General features: G+C 42.6%; 1 long non-coding RNA gene across 1 annotated transcript; it reads right to left on the bottom strand.

The window, feature by feature from the left end:
• Positions 1-9,030: 9,030 nt before the first annotated feature.
• LOC127607019 (uncharacterized) lies at positions 9,031-12,385 on the bottom strand. The gene is made up of 2 exons (XR_007963984.1): positions 12,060-12,385; positions 9,031-9,664 (listed from the first exon to the last, which is right to left on the bottom strand). It is a non-coding gene; the product is annotated as an uncharacterized LOC127607019 (long non-coding RNA).
• Positions 12,386-19,102: the final 6,717 nt, after the last annotated feature.

Genomic DNA, 19,102 nt, shown 5'->3' on the forward strand with positions numbered 1-19,102 from the left:
TAGACAAAATACAATGTAAACACGCATGAGGACCATGTAGAGCAGGGGTGTCCAAACTTTTTGCCAAGGGGGCCAGATTTTATGTGGTAAAATGTCGGGGGGGCCGACCTTGGCTGACATTCTTTACATTGAACAACAATATTGTTCAACAAATTTTAGTAAGCCAGTCTGTTTCACATTTCCATTTTTATTTTAATTTCAACAATCTTAAGAATTTCTTTTGGTTCATTTGAAACAGGAATTTGAAATATGACATATCAGTCAATATAAACACGGAGTGATGTCTTGTTAACTCGTGAGTGATGCCCTCTAGTGTCTAAATGCTATTACTCATTTAGTGAATGCTATTACTCATTTAGCCACTAGAGGGAAGCAGTACTCTATGAAACATCACTCACCAGTCGACGAGACCTCAGTCAATGCAACACGTGTTCCATTGCGCCCAACCTGCGGGCCAGACGGCACTGACTTTATGACAGGGGCCGAGGGCCAGATGAAATTCGACCGCGGGCCGGATTTGGCCCGCGGGCCGGACTTTGGACATGCCTGATGTAGAGGCTTCAATTAAATCAACAGGCATGAGCACTCAGCAAAAAACGAACACAAGGACACGTGACAGCATGCAAATGCCACACAGGAAGGCCGTTGATGACTAAAAAACACAGATGGAAGAATGTATCACCAGAGTCAACCACCACCGCTCCCTGGAAATCCACTCCTTTGTGGCTTTTAGTCTGGAAAACGGTGGATTGACTGCAAATTCAGAGCATTAGTGTGAAGAGTGATGATGATTTAGTGCCACCTGGAAAGCAAAAGGGCAAGGGGAAAAGACAGATCATGATTGATTGTATCTAATCCGATGACGAAGGAATTTGTCAAGAAAATATAAACTGACTTCCTGAACTACATTCTTCTGGTCAGCCACAGGGAATAAGCCAGGAAACAGCTACAATGCAGTCATCCAGAGACACTGTCCGTATTCGCGAAGGATGAAGTTAAGTAAAAAGTACTTCGCAAATTCTCGGAATGAATACAAAAAGCAGCAGGAACTTGACTGACAAGTGCCCCAATTTTTTAGCTTTTCTAGAGCCGAGCTGTCATAGATTTTTTTTACCATTACCTACAACTGATTACTTGAATGTGCTTCAGATATTCCATCCTTCAATTGAAGGGACAAAAAAAATTAATTATAATAAAATTTACAAATTAATTTTCGGACAATGTTTGTTTAGGTTCGCAAACTAAGTGATACTTTCTCTCACACAATGTAAACTTCATTTGGTTGGCTCCCAAGAAAATGAAAAGTCCGAGTAATTGTGCTATTAAGAAGCTTAAGTTTTGGGACTTTGGCAAAAGAAAAAAAAAAAGACGGCCGCCTGCTCCAGCAGCTGCGGCGCAAGGTGGGGAGAGAAAGAGAGAGGGGAGCAAGCGATAAGGAGAGATAGAAGGCACTCATGATTTAAAGGTGCAACACACAAATGCATAACCTTGTGTGTTTGACTTCTGGCTTAATGACATGACTAAGCCATTTTCTAGTCGTTGATTAAAAACCTGTCACAAAAAATGATGGTGTTTCTTAAGTAGTTGGGACTAAGCCTGAACGATGAATCAAATTCAAACTGACACTGCAATGTAATATTTTTTTTGACTGGCATGCTGGTCCCCATCTGACAACTACAAAATACGTACATCGGTACCTCTACTTACGAACGTCCCTTTGTGTGAAATTTTCAAGTTACGAAAGGTCTCAACAGGTAAATATTGCCTCTTGTTACAAAAGAAATTTCAAGAGTCAAAAGGTAAAAAGGTGTTTTTTTTGGATGCATTGTAAATGGCTGGCTCTACTGAGTGCCATTCTGCCTGCATCAAAGCGAGATGCTTTTGGAATACGTTTGTTGCCCTTATTTGGCTGCATGAGCATTGTTGTGCATGCTGATTGTTTAGCATGGGACATTTAAAGGCAAAATAGTGTCTTTGGCCACAATGGATGTCGGAAGGACGCAGGAAGATCCGACAATGCACAAAGTGCTTTTGAGTACAGTATTGGCATTATTTCACTATTAGTCTTGGTTATGAGTTTGCGCTTGTCATTTTGCGAGTAATTGTAGTTCAATTAAGAGTTTTTTTGGGGGGGGTATGACTATCTCCTTATTATGACTTATTAGCATTATGATTTTAACTTTAGTGCCACTAACAATTACGACTGCTCTCATTTTACTTTTTAAATTTAGTTCTTGTCATAATTTGGCCTAGCTGTAGTCCTTTCCCAGTCTTAGATTTTTTTTTTTTGTGGATGATATTGTGATTTTATTTGCATGATATAATGACTTAACCCCCCCCCCCCCCCAAATAAATAAATAAATCTGGCAATCAGTGGAGTTTTTAACCTGTTGAGCACGATGTCATTCCTATGACTCCGCTCCAAGCTTGTCCACAGTTTTGGAACATCGGTCCCCCACAATAAATTAGGTTTTGCCCTTTGCTATATGCTACGTTAGCATTCCAGAAGTTGCTTCTTGCTTAGATTGCCTTTAAAGGGCAGGCATATTAGTTGTGTGCTGGTGTTTAAGATGAGGTAGTTGGGGGAAAAAAACGGGCAGGAACAACAATAATAGATTTCTTTTCAAGCAAGGTACATTGTCAGAGATTACACTCATTTCGATTATGGGACACTTGTGGCAAGTTGAAGACAGTGAACCCCCGCTTGTGGTACAGCATTTGCAAACTCAAATATATTTTTGTAATCTCCATTATTCACAGAAAAACTCGACCTATTTGTGATTTTCGGTAACATGGCAATACAAAACATAAAACTAGGACGTTCAACGGAACTCTCTAGACTCAAATTTGGATATGCGCCACATCTTTCGCTTTATGGTTAGAGGGCAAAATGTCTTGGGGATAAAAATTGATTTATTTTTCAATATTTTAAGGAGGCATGAAAAGAATTAGTTGTGGGCTGTGTGAGGATCAAAGTCTCATTTGGACAGGGGATTCTGGATAAGCATAGTCTGAAGGCCGTCTCAAGGAGCCACTCTAGCTGTTGTGCACCCACGCTCATGACACCGTGATGAAATGTTACGACGTGGGCTTCGTGTGCTTTCACCCAAATGCGGACCACTGAGGCACATTTGTTAAACCTGCTTAACTGAATGACATCCAGCACAAGAATTGGAGCCGAAATGCTGCCTGAACAATGTATCGGACGTGGCTGACGAGCACGTACTGTAGTTTTTCCAAGAAAAAAAAAGCAGCAAATTATGGAAATGGTTGTGAAATGGTGGGCAGGCACAAGACGGGGACATTTGAAGGCTTGAGTGGCTTACAAAAGGTTTTTCCCTGCCGTGGAGAAAAATAATGATGACATGATGGATGTCCAGATTCAGCTTGGTGAGAGTGAACCTTCGCAGGAAAAAGACGCAGGAAAAATGACAGCTAAGCGCATGAGGAAAACGATGTTCCTTGAGGCCTCGATGTTAATGATGTGTCACGAGGATGTTTTCATAGATTTGCTGACAAAGACTGAAACCATGACAGGTCCACTTCCACCAAAAGCAGTGCGTATCAATTATTTCTTCATTCTCAATCCCGCCCCCTCCCCCGCCCCCGCCTGTGGAGCAAACCAAAAAAAAACATTTTGTGCCCACCCAACTCTCTGCGACAACTACAAATAGTATTATTTGTCTAAGAAACTGTTTTAAGTACACATCTGCATAATTTTGTATCCTTTTTTTATACTAAAGTTCACAAAAGAAAAAAAAAGATGAACAACAGTGGATTTTTTTGGTCGGGATCAGAAAAAAATGTTTAGATGTGATGTGAAGATGTGTATCCATTTGCCTGTAGCGTCAATAAAGCCTTTATGATGGTGACATTTTCAACCATTGAGCAAATGATTCCAAATAAGTCAACCAAATCATATTCTGACCATTCTCACAAAATGATTTATGAACACACAAGACGGTAGTTATACTCACTCCCCCAACCCCCACTCGTTTTTTTGTTTAAAAAAAAAGCACTTCTTATAGAAATGAATCCGGTTTCCTGTCCTCCCAAATGATCCCCGTGGCTCAGCAGTTCCGTCTGCAGTTCCCACAGATTTTTGGGAGGCTTTGCGTTGACAGATCTAATTAGAGACAAGGTTCAGGCTTAAGCCCCCTGATGAAGCGGGAGACGATACCAGCACGCTGCTTATGTCATCGCACAGTACACCAAGTTCTCAGCTGGCCATTTTCCTCTTGTGATCCGGTATCATGAGGTGCATCTTTAAAGTGAATCGATACGCAGCGGGGTGGAAGGCACCGCTGTCAATTGGATCTCAGCGGGTGGCGTATTATACATGCAAAGATCCCTCTGTGGAGGAGGAGGGGGTGGGGCACCGTAGCTGCGTACTTGAAGAAGCTAGCCGGAGTGTAAAAAGGAATTTCAGGCGCACATCGCACCAACTCGGGAGATACCGCACCCACTCTTTCAGCTACAAGGTGGCACTTGGGCAATATCTCATTCCCCTCCGACTTCTTATACAATAATGCCAGTTTCTGTCACGTTCGGGCAAGCCGAAATAAAGTTGGGATCCTAGAGGTGCAGACACCAAACAAGGTCTCCATAGCAAAAAGAGTTTAATATACAAAACTCGCACCGACAAAGTAGTAACATAAAGTGCTGGTCAAAACAAGGACCAGAGGGCACAAAAACGAATAACGAAAAGAGCTTGTACAAAAGGCAAGGGGGGAAAATAAGAACCGTGAAGGCAAACAAAAAAAACAATGTAACAACTACACGCAAGCGCAAGCCAAATCACAACCTAAAAACCATACTTACAAAATACTTGGTACAGAGAGTTCAAAAAGCGAAACACGACGAGGTCTATAGCAAATCAGTCTATGAGCAAGGAAGCAGCAAGGCAAAGGCAATACTCCAGCAACAGGTGCACAGCAGAGGGGTCCTTAAATACAGAGTGTACTAATCATAGATTGGCAGCAGGTGTGCACAGACGTCCGTTCATGCCACCTGCTGGCCAGACTGAAACATAACCGTGACAGTTTCCAGTTGTTTTCCGCTCGAGATCTGCGGTATCGGCATTAAAATCAATAACAGGATCACACCCTGTGGTGCTTTAAGTTAGATTACCATTAGTGACTTTGACCGCACTCGGGGGCAGTGAACCCCAAAATACAAATCAAACAACATCTGACATCCAGATATTTTAATGCCGTGCCCCAAGCCGCTTGAGCATTCACTTAATCCTTGATATCCCGTTTAAGGTCCTTGTACGGCTCGTTGCACTGAAACCGCCAAGCTCGGCATTGTAAATATATTTAACACCAAATGTAATGGTCTTGTCCTTGGGCCCCGTGCTAACTCATCAGTCACAGACAGCTTTTGTGAAAATTGGCCCATTTTCCTGAGAAACACGCCAAAAGATTTACTTTTGTCTCCTCCGAGTTGTATTAACAATGCCAAAAATATCCATCCATCCATTTTCTGATCCGCTTATCCTCACAAGAGTCGTGGTTGCGTGCTGGAGCCTATCCCAGCTGTCTTCGAGGTACACCCTAGACAGACGACCATTCACGCTCACAAACACACCTAGGGACAATTTAGAGTGATCTATTAATCTGCCATGCATGTTTTTGGAATGTGGGAGGAAACTTGAGTACCCAGAGAATATCCACGGAGGCACAGGGAGAACATGTGAGCACTATGAGGCCAACGTGCTAACCAGCCAAACACCCTGCCCAAAAATATGCCGTTCTTTATACATGAAAAAAAGAGTTACTAAGCACTTGGTGGGGAAACATTAATCCACTGTTACATTTTAGACACTGCTTATCCTGTTAAGGGTCACGAGGCGCTGGAAGGCCAAAGTTCGAGTTGACTTTGGGCAAAAAGCACACTAAAGCTTGGAATGGTCGTCAGCCAATCGCAGGGCACATACCGGAGAGAAAAACAAGCATGATGGTCAATTTAGTGTTTTTGTATAACCATAGAAAAGTAAGCACATGCAAGCAAGAGGACGAGCAAGGCCGGGGCCCAGATTCAAACCCCCAACTTCAAAAGCGTGAAGCCGATGTGCTTTTACCACTGTCCCCTCGTGGCGCCCATTGCAAATGAAGGTTGTGCAATGACGTGGCTGAGTGTTATTGACATTTCGAGTGCGCATTTCAGTCAAGGACATCGGAGCTCGGGAACAATATATCAAGAGTTCCCCATGTGACATTATTCAGAGCATGTTCCAGCCACAAGGTGGAGGGGGTCACCTTCTAGCACTCACGCCAGTAGCCCATCCCTGGTCCGTATACTCCCACAGTGTGTCAACAGGCTGAAAAGTTTGAATATTAAATTCAACATCGATATCGGTCTTGCGGGACATTTTTTCAGGCTGAGAGTGGCGATCTTATGAGATTGTGTGAAAGTGAGCGATGCTGAACGAAAAGTAACAATAGACTCATCCTTTCATAGGGTACAAGATATATAAGTGGTTTCGAACGAGAAAGAACATCAATTATCATAACATCATATAGTTTTAAATCATAATTATTAATATTATTTAGGCGGCCCGGTAGTCCAGTGGTTAGCACGTCGGCTTCACAGTGCAGAGGTGCCGGGTTCGATTCCAGCTCCGGCCTCCCTGTGTGGAGTTTGCATGTTCTCCCCGGGCCTGCGTGGGTTTTCTCCGGGTGCTCCGGTTTCCTCCCACATTCCAAAAACATGCGTGGCAGGCTGATTGAACACTCTAAATTGTCCCTAGGTGTGAGTGTGAGTGTGAATGGTTGTTTGTTTCTGTGTGCCCTGCGATTGGCTGGCAACCGATTCAGGGTGTCCCCCGCCGACTGCCCGAAGACAGCTGGGATAGGCTCCAGCACTCCCCGCGACCCTAGTGAGGATCAAGCGGCTCGGAAGATGAATGAATGAATGAATAATATTATTTACATAATAGGTCAAATATTTTGTCTGTATCTTTATAACTAGTGTTGCAATTGTTTTAGATGTGTGTGTGTGTGTGTAAATTTTATGCCACATGAAAATGAATATTGATTGTTGATAGCACATTTCCAAGATTTTTTTGTTTTGTTTTGTTTTTTTTAAATATCCTTGACCACCCCATGCCCCACCCCCTCCCAAAAAAAAAGTCTAGCGCCGCCACTGCCTTGTCGACTTTCCGACGGTAAAACCAGCTCAGATCTCAAATCAAATTGACTCACATTTCTACGCTCTGTGGCATTTAAAGTCGAGTGCCATGCGCCGACATACATGCTGTTGTTGCATTTGACATGCACTTAACACTAAGCAAACAGCAGGCAGGGATGTGACGCTAATTAACGTGACTGCCTAGCAACAGCATGAAACAAAACACATGAAATATGCTCAAGTGTCACGCTGACGATGTAATCATTCTTTTCAAAGTATTTGGTTATTCACTTTGACCTCGTCGGAGAGGTATTCATTTGAATTTGTGTTTTAGTTATTGTGGTTTTAAAACTGCACTGTATCGCACTGAGAGTGAGGTCTACCTAAACGTATTGTATTAATGTTATTTAGTTTGATTAGCAGTGGGCAAAATATGGCGCGCAGGATATGGGTGGACCGCTCCGTTCTGTAATCCGGCCCGCCCATTTCCATGCTCAAAAAATGTACTTTAATTTAATCTAGCTCATTAAATAATCGGTTGTTGACTTTAGCATTGTAATCAATACAAAACAAAATGGGAGTAAAATAAAAGATAAATTAATAGCTAACATTTTAAAGATATCATTGATAACAGAACACCCTCACCCCCAAACTAAAAGGGACAATTTGACTCCGGTTTCCTCCCACATTCCAAAAACATGCGTGGCAGGCTGATTGAACTCTAAATTTTCCCTAGGTGTGAGTGTGAGTGCGAATGGTTGTTTGTTTCTGTGTGCCCTGCGATTGGCTGGCAACCGATTCAGGGTGTCCCCCGCCTGCTGCCCGAAGACAGCTGGGATAGGCTCCAGCACCCCCCGCGACCCTAGTGAGGATTAAGCGGCTCGGAAGATGAATGAATGAATGAATGTCTTAAGGAGCAGAAAGGTGGAGAGAAACGAGGCAAATTCTAGCTGTATCCAGCAAACCTGTCAGAGAGCTTTTTACGACGTGTGATGAGGATAATCAGCACACTCAGACCTTGCTGGTGTGCCTCTACTGGTCCATTAACTTCATAGAGTCCAGTTAAGTGCTGCACATTGGATAGTTTGTACCTCCGAGCATGCCGTTGTGGGAACTGAGCTCAGTTTTGCGTTACATTTATGGCACTAATAATTGCCCCCTCGTGTACGTGAATACTGTTTGAAACAATTGTGACTAGAAACTTGAACTAAACTTACGAGGGAACACAAACAAGGCCGAGCTGTTGGAAAATAGGGGTGGCGGTGCCGTACTTGTAATTTGTATCAGCTTTTACAAAATGTATTTTTTGTTTGTTCGTTTGTTTGCTTAATCATACCAAAATTTTACAAATAACTCATTCAATTGTAACATTTTACTGCACATAATTGTCACGTTGAAAGTAAAATTCATTCATTCATTCATCTTCCGAACCGCTTGATCCTCACTAGGGTCGCGGGGGGTGCTGGAGCCTATCCCAGCTGTCTCCGAGCAGTAGGCAGGGGACACCTTGAATCGGTTGCCAGCCAATCACAGAGTACACAGAGACGAACAACCATCCATGCTCACACTCACACCTAGGGACAATTTAGAGAGTTCAATCAGCCTGCTACGCATGTTTTTGGAATGTGGGAGGAAACCGGAGCACCCGGAGAAAACCCACGCAGGCCCGGGGAGAACATGCAAACTCCACACAGGGAGGCCGGAGCTGGAATCGAACCCGGTACCTCTGCACTGTGAAGCCGACGTGCTAACCACTGGACTACCGGGCCGCCCTGAAAGTAAAATTAATAACTAAATAAAATGCACGGATGCGAGGGGTACATTTTAGATCACAACAGGATCACCCAAAAAAATAAAAAATCAAAAAACTATTAAAGAAGATTCCATTAAATTTTCACACAGATTCAGATTTGTATTTATTTTTTAATTCCGTGGCCGAGCCTCCAAAGTTTCACATCATTCTACGTGAACCAGAGAGTAACTTGCAGACAAGCAAACACTGTTAATTATTTCTAATGTTGGCTGAATATATGTGTTCACTTTCTCTCTGTAGGCATAAAAAGTTAAACGGTCCAAACAGCAACATCTGCTCCAATTTGGTGGTGCTCTGGCACGTTGTGAATTTAGCAATGAGATGAGACGGTCAGACCGATTGATTGTGATGCAACTTTGTTTTTTTATCATGCAACGTATTCAAGATTACATCTCGCATCTGAAATGTGCTATCCAAAATCTACATGAGATTCTAATCGAACAAGTCGTTGAGTCTAAAGTCATAATGGAGCAGCACAAATGAATAAGTGGCGGGTCCTGTACACAATTCCAGCAGACGGTTAAATCCGTGGCGTAATCGACGCGGCGACAAGTTAGACACTCGTGTGTTTCGTCGGATTCATTTGCGTTGATGTTGGAGAGCTGGTGTTTGTCAGTTTTGTCAATTTGTCTTTGCATGGCATCCATATGTAAAAATCCAGCGCCTTCAGCCGCTTTATGGCGACACGGTCATCAAGCGTAAACTTTGAGAACGGCCGTCCTGCCAAAGACAAAAGCGAATCGAATCAGTGTCCCAAAACCCCGGCTCAATTTGACATAATCCTCTTTGCAAGGGAAACGGAGTTAATTAGACATTTGAGTTCTGTCAGCCCGTTAACAATTGAGGATTGTGCGCATACTGTATCAATGTCAGCTTCCTAATGCGATCCAAATGCACTAACGACCATTCTACTACATCACACGCCTGCGTTGTGTTAAAAATAATAAGCCAAGGGCCCACACGATGATGTAAACGGCAACCCACTTGGAAATTAAGAAGAGCATTTGAGGAAAAGTCGTGCAAGTACAGCTTGTTATAACTTGCCAAACTTTTGAATCAGGCTACAGGACTGAAACTATTTCATGACTTTTAACTTTTGGATTTACAGTGTATAAAAGTGTACGCACAAAAAAAAAAAAAGGTTGCTCAAATTTATTTTGTCAAGTGGCGGCACACAATAGAATTATCTGGATATCCATCCATTTTTCTGAGCCGCTTTATCCTCACAAGGGTCACGTGGGGTGCTGGAGCCTATCTCAGGCGTCTTCGGGCAGTAGGTGGGGGCACCCTGAATCGGTTGCCGGCCAATCGCAGGGCACACAGAGACGAACAACCATCCGCGCTCACACTCACACACACCTAGGGACAATTTAGAGTGTTCACTCAGCCTGCCATGCATGTTTTTGGAATGTGGGAAGAAACCGGAGTACCCGGAGAATAGCCACGCAGGCCCGGGCAGAACATGCAAAATCCACACAGGGAGGCCGCAGCTGGAACCCACGACCTGCACTGTGAGGTCCACGCTCTAAACATTGAAGAGCCGCTTAGATCATTGTATTTATTTATTTCTATAGACAGAGGTGGCCCGCTGGTCCAGTGGTTAGCGCGTTGACCTCAAAGTCCAGAGGTTGTGGGTTTGATCCTGGCTCCCCCCCCCCTTTTTTGGGGGGGTGACCAAACACCAATGCGAACAAGTGCATCTATTTTTTTTTTTAACAGAAGCTGCCGAGTATCTCTCGAATCATGAACCAGAGTTGTTTGGAAATGTCCAAAGTTTCCGAAAGCGCAACACACAGCTGGTCCACCAAGGTAATAGCTCGTCAAGTTATTTTGGCCTGGAATTACTCTTGTACTCATTAGAAGCAATTGAACCATCTTTTTATTTTTTTTATTTTTGCATTGCTTTACTTAATGAACGATGATGCATTTCCAAACCCGATTCTTCATAACAGTTAGACTATTTCACTGTTTATGCATCTTGGGCTTTAAGGCACAGGCCATGTCGGGTCAAACTACATTTAGTAGCCACTCAGAGGTTACAGATACAATCTTGTGAGGCAGGCGGAAGCTTGAAGGATTTGATGGGTGTGAGAGTACGGCACTACGATGGGATCCGTTCTCGTGACAAGACGCTGCACTCATTAGATATGCGCAAAAATAATGAAGAAAATGACTGGAGTGATCAAGCAGAGTCTCGATTCTAATCGTACCGTCATGAATTTGTTACAGGGAAGACAAACATCAAGACCGACGTGCACAATGTCAACTTCTCAACATTTGTCATCAAAATGCACAATCTTGGTTTTTTTTACAACATGGCTCGGATCGGAGCGAGCGTAACGGAGGCGACTTCCTATTCAGATCACGTCTCTCAGCATCGAAGCTGCAAGCCTGAAAAATTGAATCGCGTCACAGAAGAGAAAGTCCAGGTTGGGTGGAACTTCACGTTCCGCCGTTTCGGCACACACTCATTGATATTTTACAGACGGCCTCAAAGGTGGTTCTTAGCTTGAGGGAATCTGGAACGCGCGTTAGCAAGGGCAGGAGGAGGAATGGATTTTGGAAGGAGTGAATTCTCAAATTAACTATTGTGGCGCTGAAAGCTGATTTGGGGATCTTCAATCTGACGCGTTAGGAGTTAAATAATAGAGTACACTGAAAACACACACGATGGCTTCGAAACAGGATTAAGTGGTCCTCCCCAGTCAAGAGCTCAGAGAAGATATACATTTGACAACATGCGGAGTGCTGCAAGCGTCTCCAAGGAAGACTTTCAGTCCTAAGCTCCCCGATGACTCCAGAACACAACGTTTGGAGTGCATTAACAAGACTGTTGATGATTTGGGTTCTTTTCCATTGCAATCATAATGTCAGTGGCGTGGAAAATGCCGAGCTGCCATTCACTTCGGTTTCCTAAGACAACCCTGGAAAAACAGCGCAAAGGCATGATGAGCATTTTTCAGTTCAAACAGAATCGGGGGTTGATGTTCCGCAAGACGGTTGCAGTTGGGATTGATCCCTCCTGCACCCCGCAGAGTCATCAAAGACTACCGAGGAAACATTCATTTATTGACGCATTGGCAGTCAAGGAGAAGGCAAATTTAATTATACTCACCAAGAGGCGGGCGGCATTTCTTCCCACGGCTAGCGTGCTGCTTGGGACTCAAGGGACAGAAATCGTGGGGATGGATTTTGGAAGACGAGGAGCACAAGAACAGAGACAATACATTGTGAAATTACAATGATGGCTCTGCACTCATTTCCACACCTTCATCGATTACGAGACTACTTGAGCTGATTTAAAAAATAGGATCACAAAATGGAATATAAAATGTCGTTGGATGCACTTCAAAACTCGGGGTTCTTCCCATGGAAATCACTTCACGACTTACTTACAGTTATTCCAAACTGGAATCTCTCCAGCTCACAGCCCCAAGTTCAAAACGTTGCGTGACAAAGCGTGACAAACAAAAAGTTTGTCACGCTTATTGCAGGCACACAAAAAAAAAACTTGAAAGCAATTACATTTTCTGTTAGTGTTTGCTCCATGACCAAAAGTTTTCTTTTGGCCGATAACAAGGTCAGAGGTCAGCATGAGACTGCAAGAGTGTGCCCGCAAGTGCATCCAATGATTGACACCTAAGTACCGGTAAGTCACGTCTTTTGTTTAAGTATGCTTTTTTTTTTTTTTACTCCACCGATGTTTCCTGTCAATCAAATTTTGATTTCCCCCCTCCTCACCCACGGACCATTTTTATCACTTACCACCGTCAAGCCAAAATGCATGTCTTAACAAAAACGACAAGTGATTTGAAAAAGAAAATTATTACAAACTTCCCTTTAAACATGGAACCATTCAACTTCCATGGCAAGTCCTCACAGACTGAGCTTCTCCAGGGGCCCCAAAACGGTGACTAAAGATAAATGCACCTCTGAAAGTGAAACTGCAACATCCAATCTCTTCATTTTAACGTGTCAAACTGGCCCGGTGCTTGTTAAAATAATATTATGGCTCAATATCCAGCCTGCAAAATTGGAACTGAACTCACTTTTGTCTCCACGTTCAACCTTCTGATACACAAGAAATGGCATTGAATAGACTTCAGAGATTCTTTCTTGGATTACATCAGGAGTAATTCAAGATGACTGCAGCGGATTAAATGCTCTTAGCCTTACATTAGGACCGTGTCAGTCTTGTTACCCGTTGAAAATGCTACAAATTTAATTAATTGTTTGATTCAAACCGTATGTTAAGTTTATTTGGGAAAAAAAAAATCCGGAGGCAAAAATGGAAAAAAACTTGGAAAAATTTGATTTCTTGCAAATAGAAAAAGTAACAAAATAATAATTGGAGGTGTAGTTCTACTGAGATTCTGCATCTTAGAAGTGTCTTGGTACTACAAAAGGACTGTGAGGTTTAGTTGATGCGCACTTGGACAAATGCCAGAAAGTGTCCCAGAAGTACGGCGCAACACCGACTGGATTAAAAAGTGAAAGTATCCAATTCCAGATTCCTTTTAAAATCATTCCACTTGAGCCTCAAGAGGAGCCGTTGACTCTCTGCTTGGGGAGATGTTCTACCACAACGAGATAAAACTCACAACAACTCAGCTCGCTATGAGGCAAACGTGACAATGCACTGATTTTTAAAAAAAAGGAAAAAAAGAATACTAAATAAATAAATAAATACATCCGAACGTTGGTGCTGTACAAAAAGCTGGTTCACCCTCCAGTGTTTTTTTTTGCATCAGGACGACGTTCCATTTAACACATGTAAGACAAAAACACAGCCACTTTTCTGCCTTCTATGGTTCTGTGGAAAGCGCACCGTGCTGCGTTTCCTCTAATTTAATAAGCAGCTCATTGGACACAAATGGGCCTTCTCTTTGAACAGTTGGAAAAATAAGATTGAGGGCACTTATTCGTCCTGATTAAAATGATGCTAAATGACGGGGCCAGAAATAGAAGACAATGGCGTTATTGTAATCACACAATGCTTGCACAGAGAATACGTGATCATGTTTTCGTCGGCCGTCGTTGGACCGCCATCTCGAGGCAGTAATTGACGTTCATAATTGTCATCAAAATAAGCATGAATCAAAGCCACGTGTAACAAGAAGGAACTGAAAATTGCAGCATGAAATATACGAGCACGTGTTACTCAAATAGAAAAGGAAGAAATGCAAAACAGGGCTGCCAAATTTGGACATTTAAAAAAAATCTGGCTTCATTTCTTGCACAAACAGACATGGAACTGGATCTACGATGCGGGACTGTTAGCCAAACGTGCTAAATTGTCATGCAGCTCCGGGAGGTGTTATTAAGTATCCTGAGCGTGTGCAATGTCATTTTTCAAATTGCTTGTGCATAGCCACGAAAAAGAGAGCAAAAAAAAAAGACAAATGACAAGCAGAACGGCACGTTTCTGCCCATGCAAAATACAATACAATATAATACAATACATGCTGATTTATATAGCGCTTTTAAACGGCGGACGCAAACGTTGTCACGATCTATCGTCTATTCGGCAATGCAGTTTTGGATTTGGAAGCCAGTCACTTATAACGAAGCTCCATTTAATTCTGCGTCTGTGTCATTTCACGACATGGTGACAATTGTCCGGATCTGGCCTGTGCAGTGCCGTTGCTGAGGCGTCCCGTGGGGAAGATTGAAATTTCACTCAAGGGCCCACAGTTCCAAAATATATGACATAGAACAATAAAATCAAAATGACCAAATATTTTCTTTTTCATTCATACAAGCCGTACTCTTGTTGTTTGAAGTTCTAGGCGGAAAAAGGAGAGATTTGTCTTTTCTCATCAGCGGACGTCGTGACCACAGCATGTGTGACGTCACTCACGTTTGCTGCAAGCTAAATTTGAAAGTAACTATAGCAACTGTAGCGATTGGTAAGTAATAGACGCACAGAAAGAACGGTTCAATTATCCAGCCCCCATTTAGATCCGCTTCAAGATTTCCGCTGGACAATGCAGGGCTGTTGAAAAAAGGCTGCCCATTAAAGGCGCGAAAGCAACAGGCGTTCTGAGGCGGTTAAGCGGCGACGGTCCAAGAGTGCAGAAATTCCCTGATCAAAAACGGTGCTGCCAAAAAGGCACAACCGTCAAGAACCAATGTTCTCCTTCAATGAGTGCCAGGGCCAAAACAATCCACAACAGGTCCACAAAATGGACAACAAGCACGAAATGGCAAAAAAACTCAACAAAATAAAAACAAACAATGAGATGGCTGCCATGTCAAAATGACATCGAGTTGACCTTGACGCAGTTGTTGGCTCCTCCCCAAATTATCGACATGATATATTTCTCCTTTATAACTCGAGAATATGCTCGTCTTCCACTTATACTTCCAGTTCCACTATTTGGTTGATTGGTCTGCCCCTTCTCACAAGCTCGATTGCCACAGTAAACATTAATTCTCGAGTGATTTAACATTTATAATCAATAGTTCAAGCACGACAAATAATTCTCCAGCAGCATGATCATTAAAATGATTTGAAGTGCAGTTCATTCAAATTCACACCACAGCGAGACGGTGTTTTTTTATGTGCGGTGAAATGATCTTTTATTGAGGTCCTCGGTTCAAAATGACAAATGATTAAATTAAGAAACAATCATGTTCCAGTGACAAAAAAATAAAAAATAAAACCCTAACAAGATTTCTATTTCACTTTATCTCCCGAGCATGCGTCGTTCCGCTCTCCACAGAGGCCATACATGATAACAACCTCGATAACCAGCACTGATCATCCTGCTGGTGAAAGACCACAGGCTCATTTGTAGTTTTTTTGTTGTTGATTTTTCAGCGAACCCCCCCCCCCCAGCACTCTCTCTCTCTCAAAAAAAAAGTATCCCTGCGGGTTTGCGGGTTTTATGTTATGTGCATAAATTCTCTATTGATTTCACATTTGTCGTCTCCTTATCTTACGGCGACGTCAAAGCATAACGTAAAAGAAGCCATTCACAAAACATGACGTGGTCCAAATCAGAGAACTTTTTCTTTTCCCACGGCTGTAATTACATTTTCACACACCAAAAAATCTAAGCAAAGTTCACGAAACTGATACGCAACGCTGCCTATGAAAATCATGAGTGAGCGCCGTTCAGATCAACATTATGTTTGCCTCTACGTCAAGTGATATGTCATCACTCCGTATTTTCCGCACCGTAAGGCGCTTTGAAGTATAAGGCGCACCTTCAACGAGTGGCCTATTCCAAAACTGTTTTCAAATACAGTATAGGACGCATTATAAGGCACATAAAGAGAAGCTACAATAGTGGCTGCGGTTGCGTTATGCAGCCACTAGATGGAGCTACACAAAAGGAATACAATACAATACGGCTTTTGCAGCTGTAACAAAGGGCTTTAGAGAACATTTAAAATACTTCGTCCAAGAAATCAGAATAATGATCCAAAAATAAGGCGTCGGCTTATAAGGTGCGCTGTCAGATTTTGAGAAAATTGAATGTTTTTAGGTTGCGCCTTATACTGCGGAAAATACCGTATACGCTACAGTGTAACCAAAGTGTATTCTGAGTAATAAAATGGAATAAAAGCTTTTGAGAAAAAGAGATTAAAAAATACAAAGCTGAGGAAATTACATTGATAGAAGTATTCACAGCCTTTGCTTTGGAAACAACAGCCTCAAGTTAATGGATGCCACAAGTTTGGCACACCTTTCTGAGCTTTGGGCAGTTGCCACTAGTTTGGATGGTGGGGGGTGGGGGGGGGGCGTGGGTGCACAGCCATTTTCACATCGCACCAATTGAATTAAAATGTGGAATCTGGCTGGGCAGCTCAGAGATATTCAGAGAGTTGTCCTAAAGCCACTCCTTTGATATCTTAGCAGTGGGCTGAGAAGCTGTCCTACTGAAAAACTAACCGTTGCCCAAGTATAAGGGCAAGAGCGCTCTGGAGCATTTTTTTCCTGCTCCAATTAGGCTTTAGAAAGCACAAGGCTGTGAATAATTATGTACATGTAATGAAGGGGTGTTTTTTTTTGGGGGGGGGGGTGTTTATGTGTTTTTGTGTGTCGAATGTTAAGTGAAAAAACGAATTTAAATCAATTTTGGAATAAACCTGTTAAATGTGAAATGTGAAACCTGTTAATGTTAAACCATAAAATGTGAAAACACCAAGTGAACCAAAATGACTCCTTTTCAGATGCACGGTAAAGTTCCACTTTATGAACTATTCTTATTTTGAATAAGTCATGACGGACAGCACCGTGATTCTCAAATCTACCATATTTATCCATCCATGTTTTGGATCGCTTATCCTCAATAGGGTCACGTGTGTGCTGGACAGCAATCTACCGTATCTACAGCAACAAGTTTTTGGGGGTTTTTTTTAGGACTCCTCGAGAACACCGAGAGCAGTCACACGGGTCACCAATGACCAAGCCAAAGTCAGCATGCAAAAAATTTGAAGCGAGTGGCTCCTTCCAAAATAATGTCAACCAAAATGTGTCAGGAGGAAGGAATGTAAGCAGATCTTTTTGATTTACATAACCCATCCTCTGATTATTATTATTATTATCATTATCAACCCTGTCTGATGAGATCATACAATCTGGCTTTGGCTCATCAAAAGAAATGAAATTGGTTTCATTTTAACATAATCATATTTTGCATGATAGGCCGTGCATTTGTGTAACATGATCTTTAAATTTGCATGTCAAGCTTTTCCGGTTTTGGATTGAAGGCAATCATTTCTTTTGTCACTAATGGATTAAATACTCCACTAAAACAAGACTTTTAATCCAAATTTAATAAGATCTTGTCAAGCATCGTGGAGAGCCTCGCTTATATTTTAAGCATTTACTCATCATCAGCAACAATTTAGCTTCATCCTTTTCTCTGTTTTGATTGCTTTCAACCCATAAGCTGTTTATTTGTTTCCGACAGGATTTAGCCAATTCCACTTGACCTATTGCGATGGTCGCTGGGGGCAAGGCGGTTGCGGCTTCGTTGAACACGAGTCCATGCCGTGACTATGAATTTACTTCTTCACCATTAGGCCAGTTTAAAAGAGGGGAGGGGTAAGGAGTGGAAAAAAAAAAGCGATCACAACTGTCCAGGGCATTTGAGAGTGACACGACATCCAATTCTCACATACTTATGAGCTTTACAAAGACAAAGTCTTTCAGCGGCCATGCGTCTTATTCCGCAGGTCTTTCCTAGAGACCGTTACGCGTATGGAATTCTTGTTAGGTCCTGTTGTCGCCTCTCTCCGAAATGAGGTCAAAATCAGGGGCCGGTTGGGACCCGAGCAGTGTTCCAAGCAGGAGTGCAATCCATGCTAAGTAGAAGAAAGGCAAACTGCAGTGCGGAGCGACGCAGAAGTCAGACGTGTAACGACCAGCGCAATAGGTAGGAGTCCAGCTTTTGTCCGTCAGCTTGTCGCCGCTCGGCCCGATGGGGGAGATTAAGAGTGTGGCGCGCCGCTTGCTGTCCAGGCTCCAGGCAAACTCTGTTTTCAATCAAGATTAAGTTCTCTCTCACCCTCGTTCACATCTACATAAACACCAAATCTCCTCCACAAGTGTGGACACACTTGCTTTGACCCGAGCTTTCCTTCAGCATTGGATTGATTAAATTACAGTGACCTCAAGTCATTTTTCCATGAAAGGCGATGAAATCCAAGTGAGTCTTTATTAGCTTTGTGAGTGAGTGAACTCTCATAAATTGGCCTGACAATAAACCCTAACATAACAGAACTCTTCATCCTGTTTAGGTGCCTCGTTGTTCTGACGGGTGCTCACTTAAACGGCCCCTACACTCATAACGCTGCTGGGTTAAAAGTAACCCAAATTTAGTGAAAGAGCGAACCCAGCACTGGGTCCAAAATGGACACCCAGCGCATTGGGTTGAGGAGTGAACCCGGGGTGTTGGGTCAAGATTTTGACCCAACACGGGTTAAAATCTAGCGCTATGGCGTTGATTCTGTCCTTTTTTATGAGGTTTTAGGTTAGTTTCATACATTATTTATTTGTTGTTTTGAGTTGTCTTGGAGTTTCGTACATACTCAATGATTGGTCGTGAGGCGTTTGGAAAATTGGCTATGTTTTTATTTTTCAAGATTTTTTTTTTAAATTTCTGTTTGTCCATCATTGGAATTGTTTCTACATGTTAAAAATAA

Source organism: Hippocampus zosterae, chromosome 9 (assembly GCF_025434085.1).
Source record: "Hippocampus zosterae strain Florida chromosome 9, ASM2543408v3, whole genome shotgun sequence".
NCBI classification, from domain to species: domain Eukaryota; kingdom Metazoa; phylum Chordata; class Actinopteri; order Syngnathiformes; family Syngnathidae; genus Hippocampus; species Hippocampus zosterae.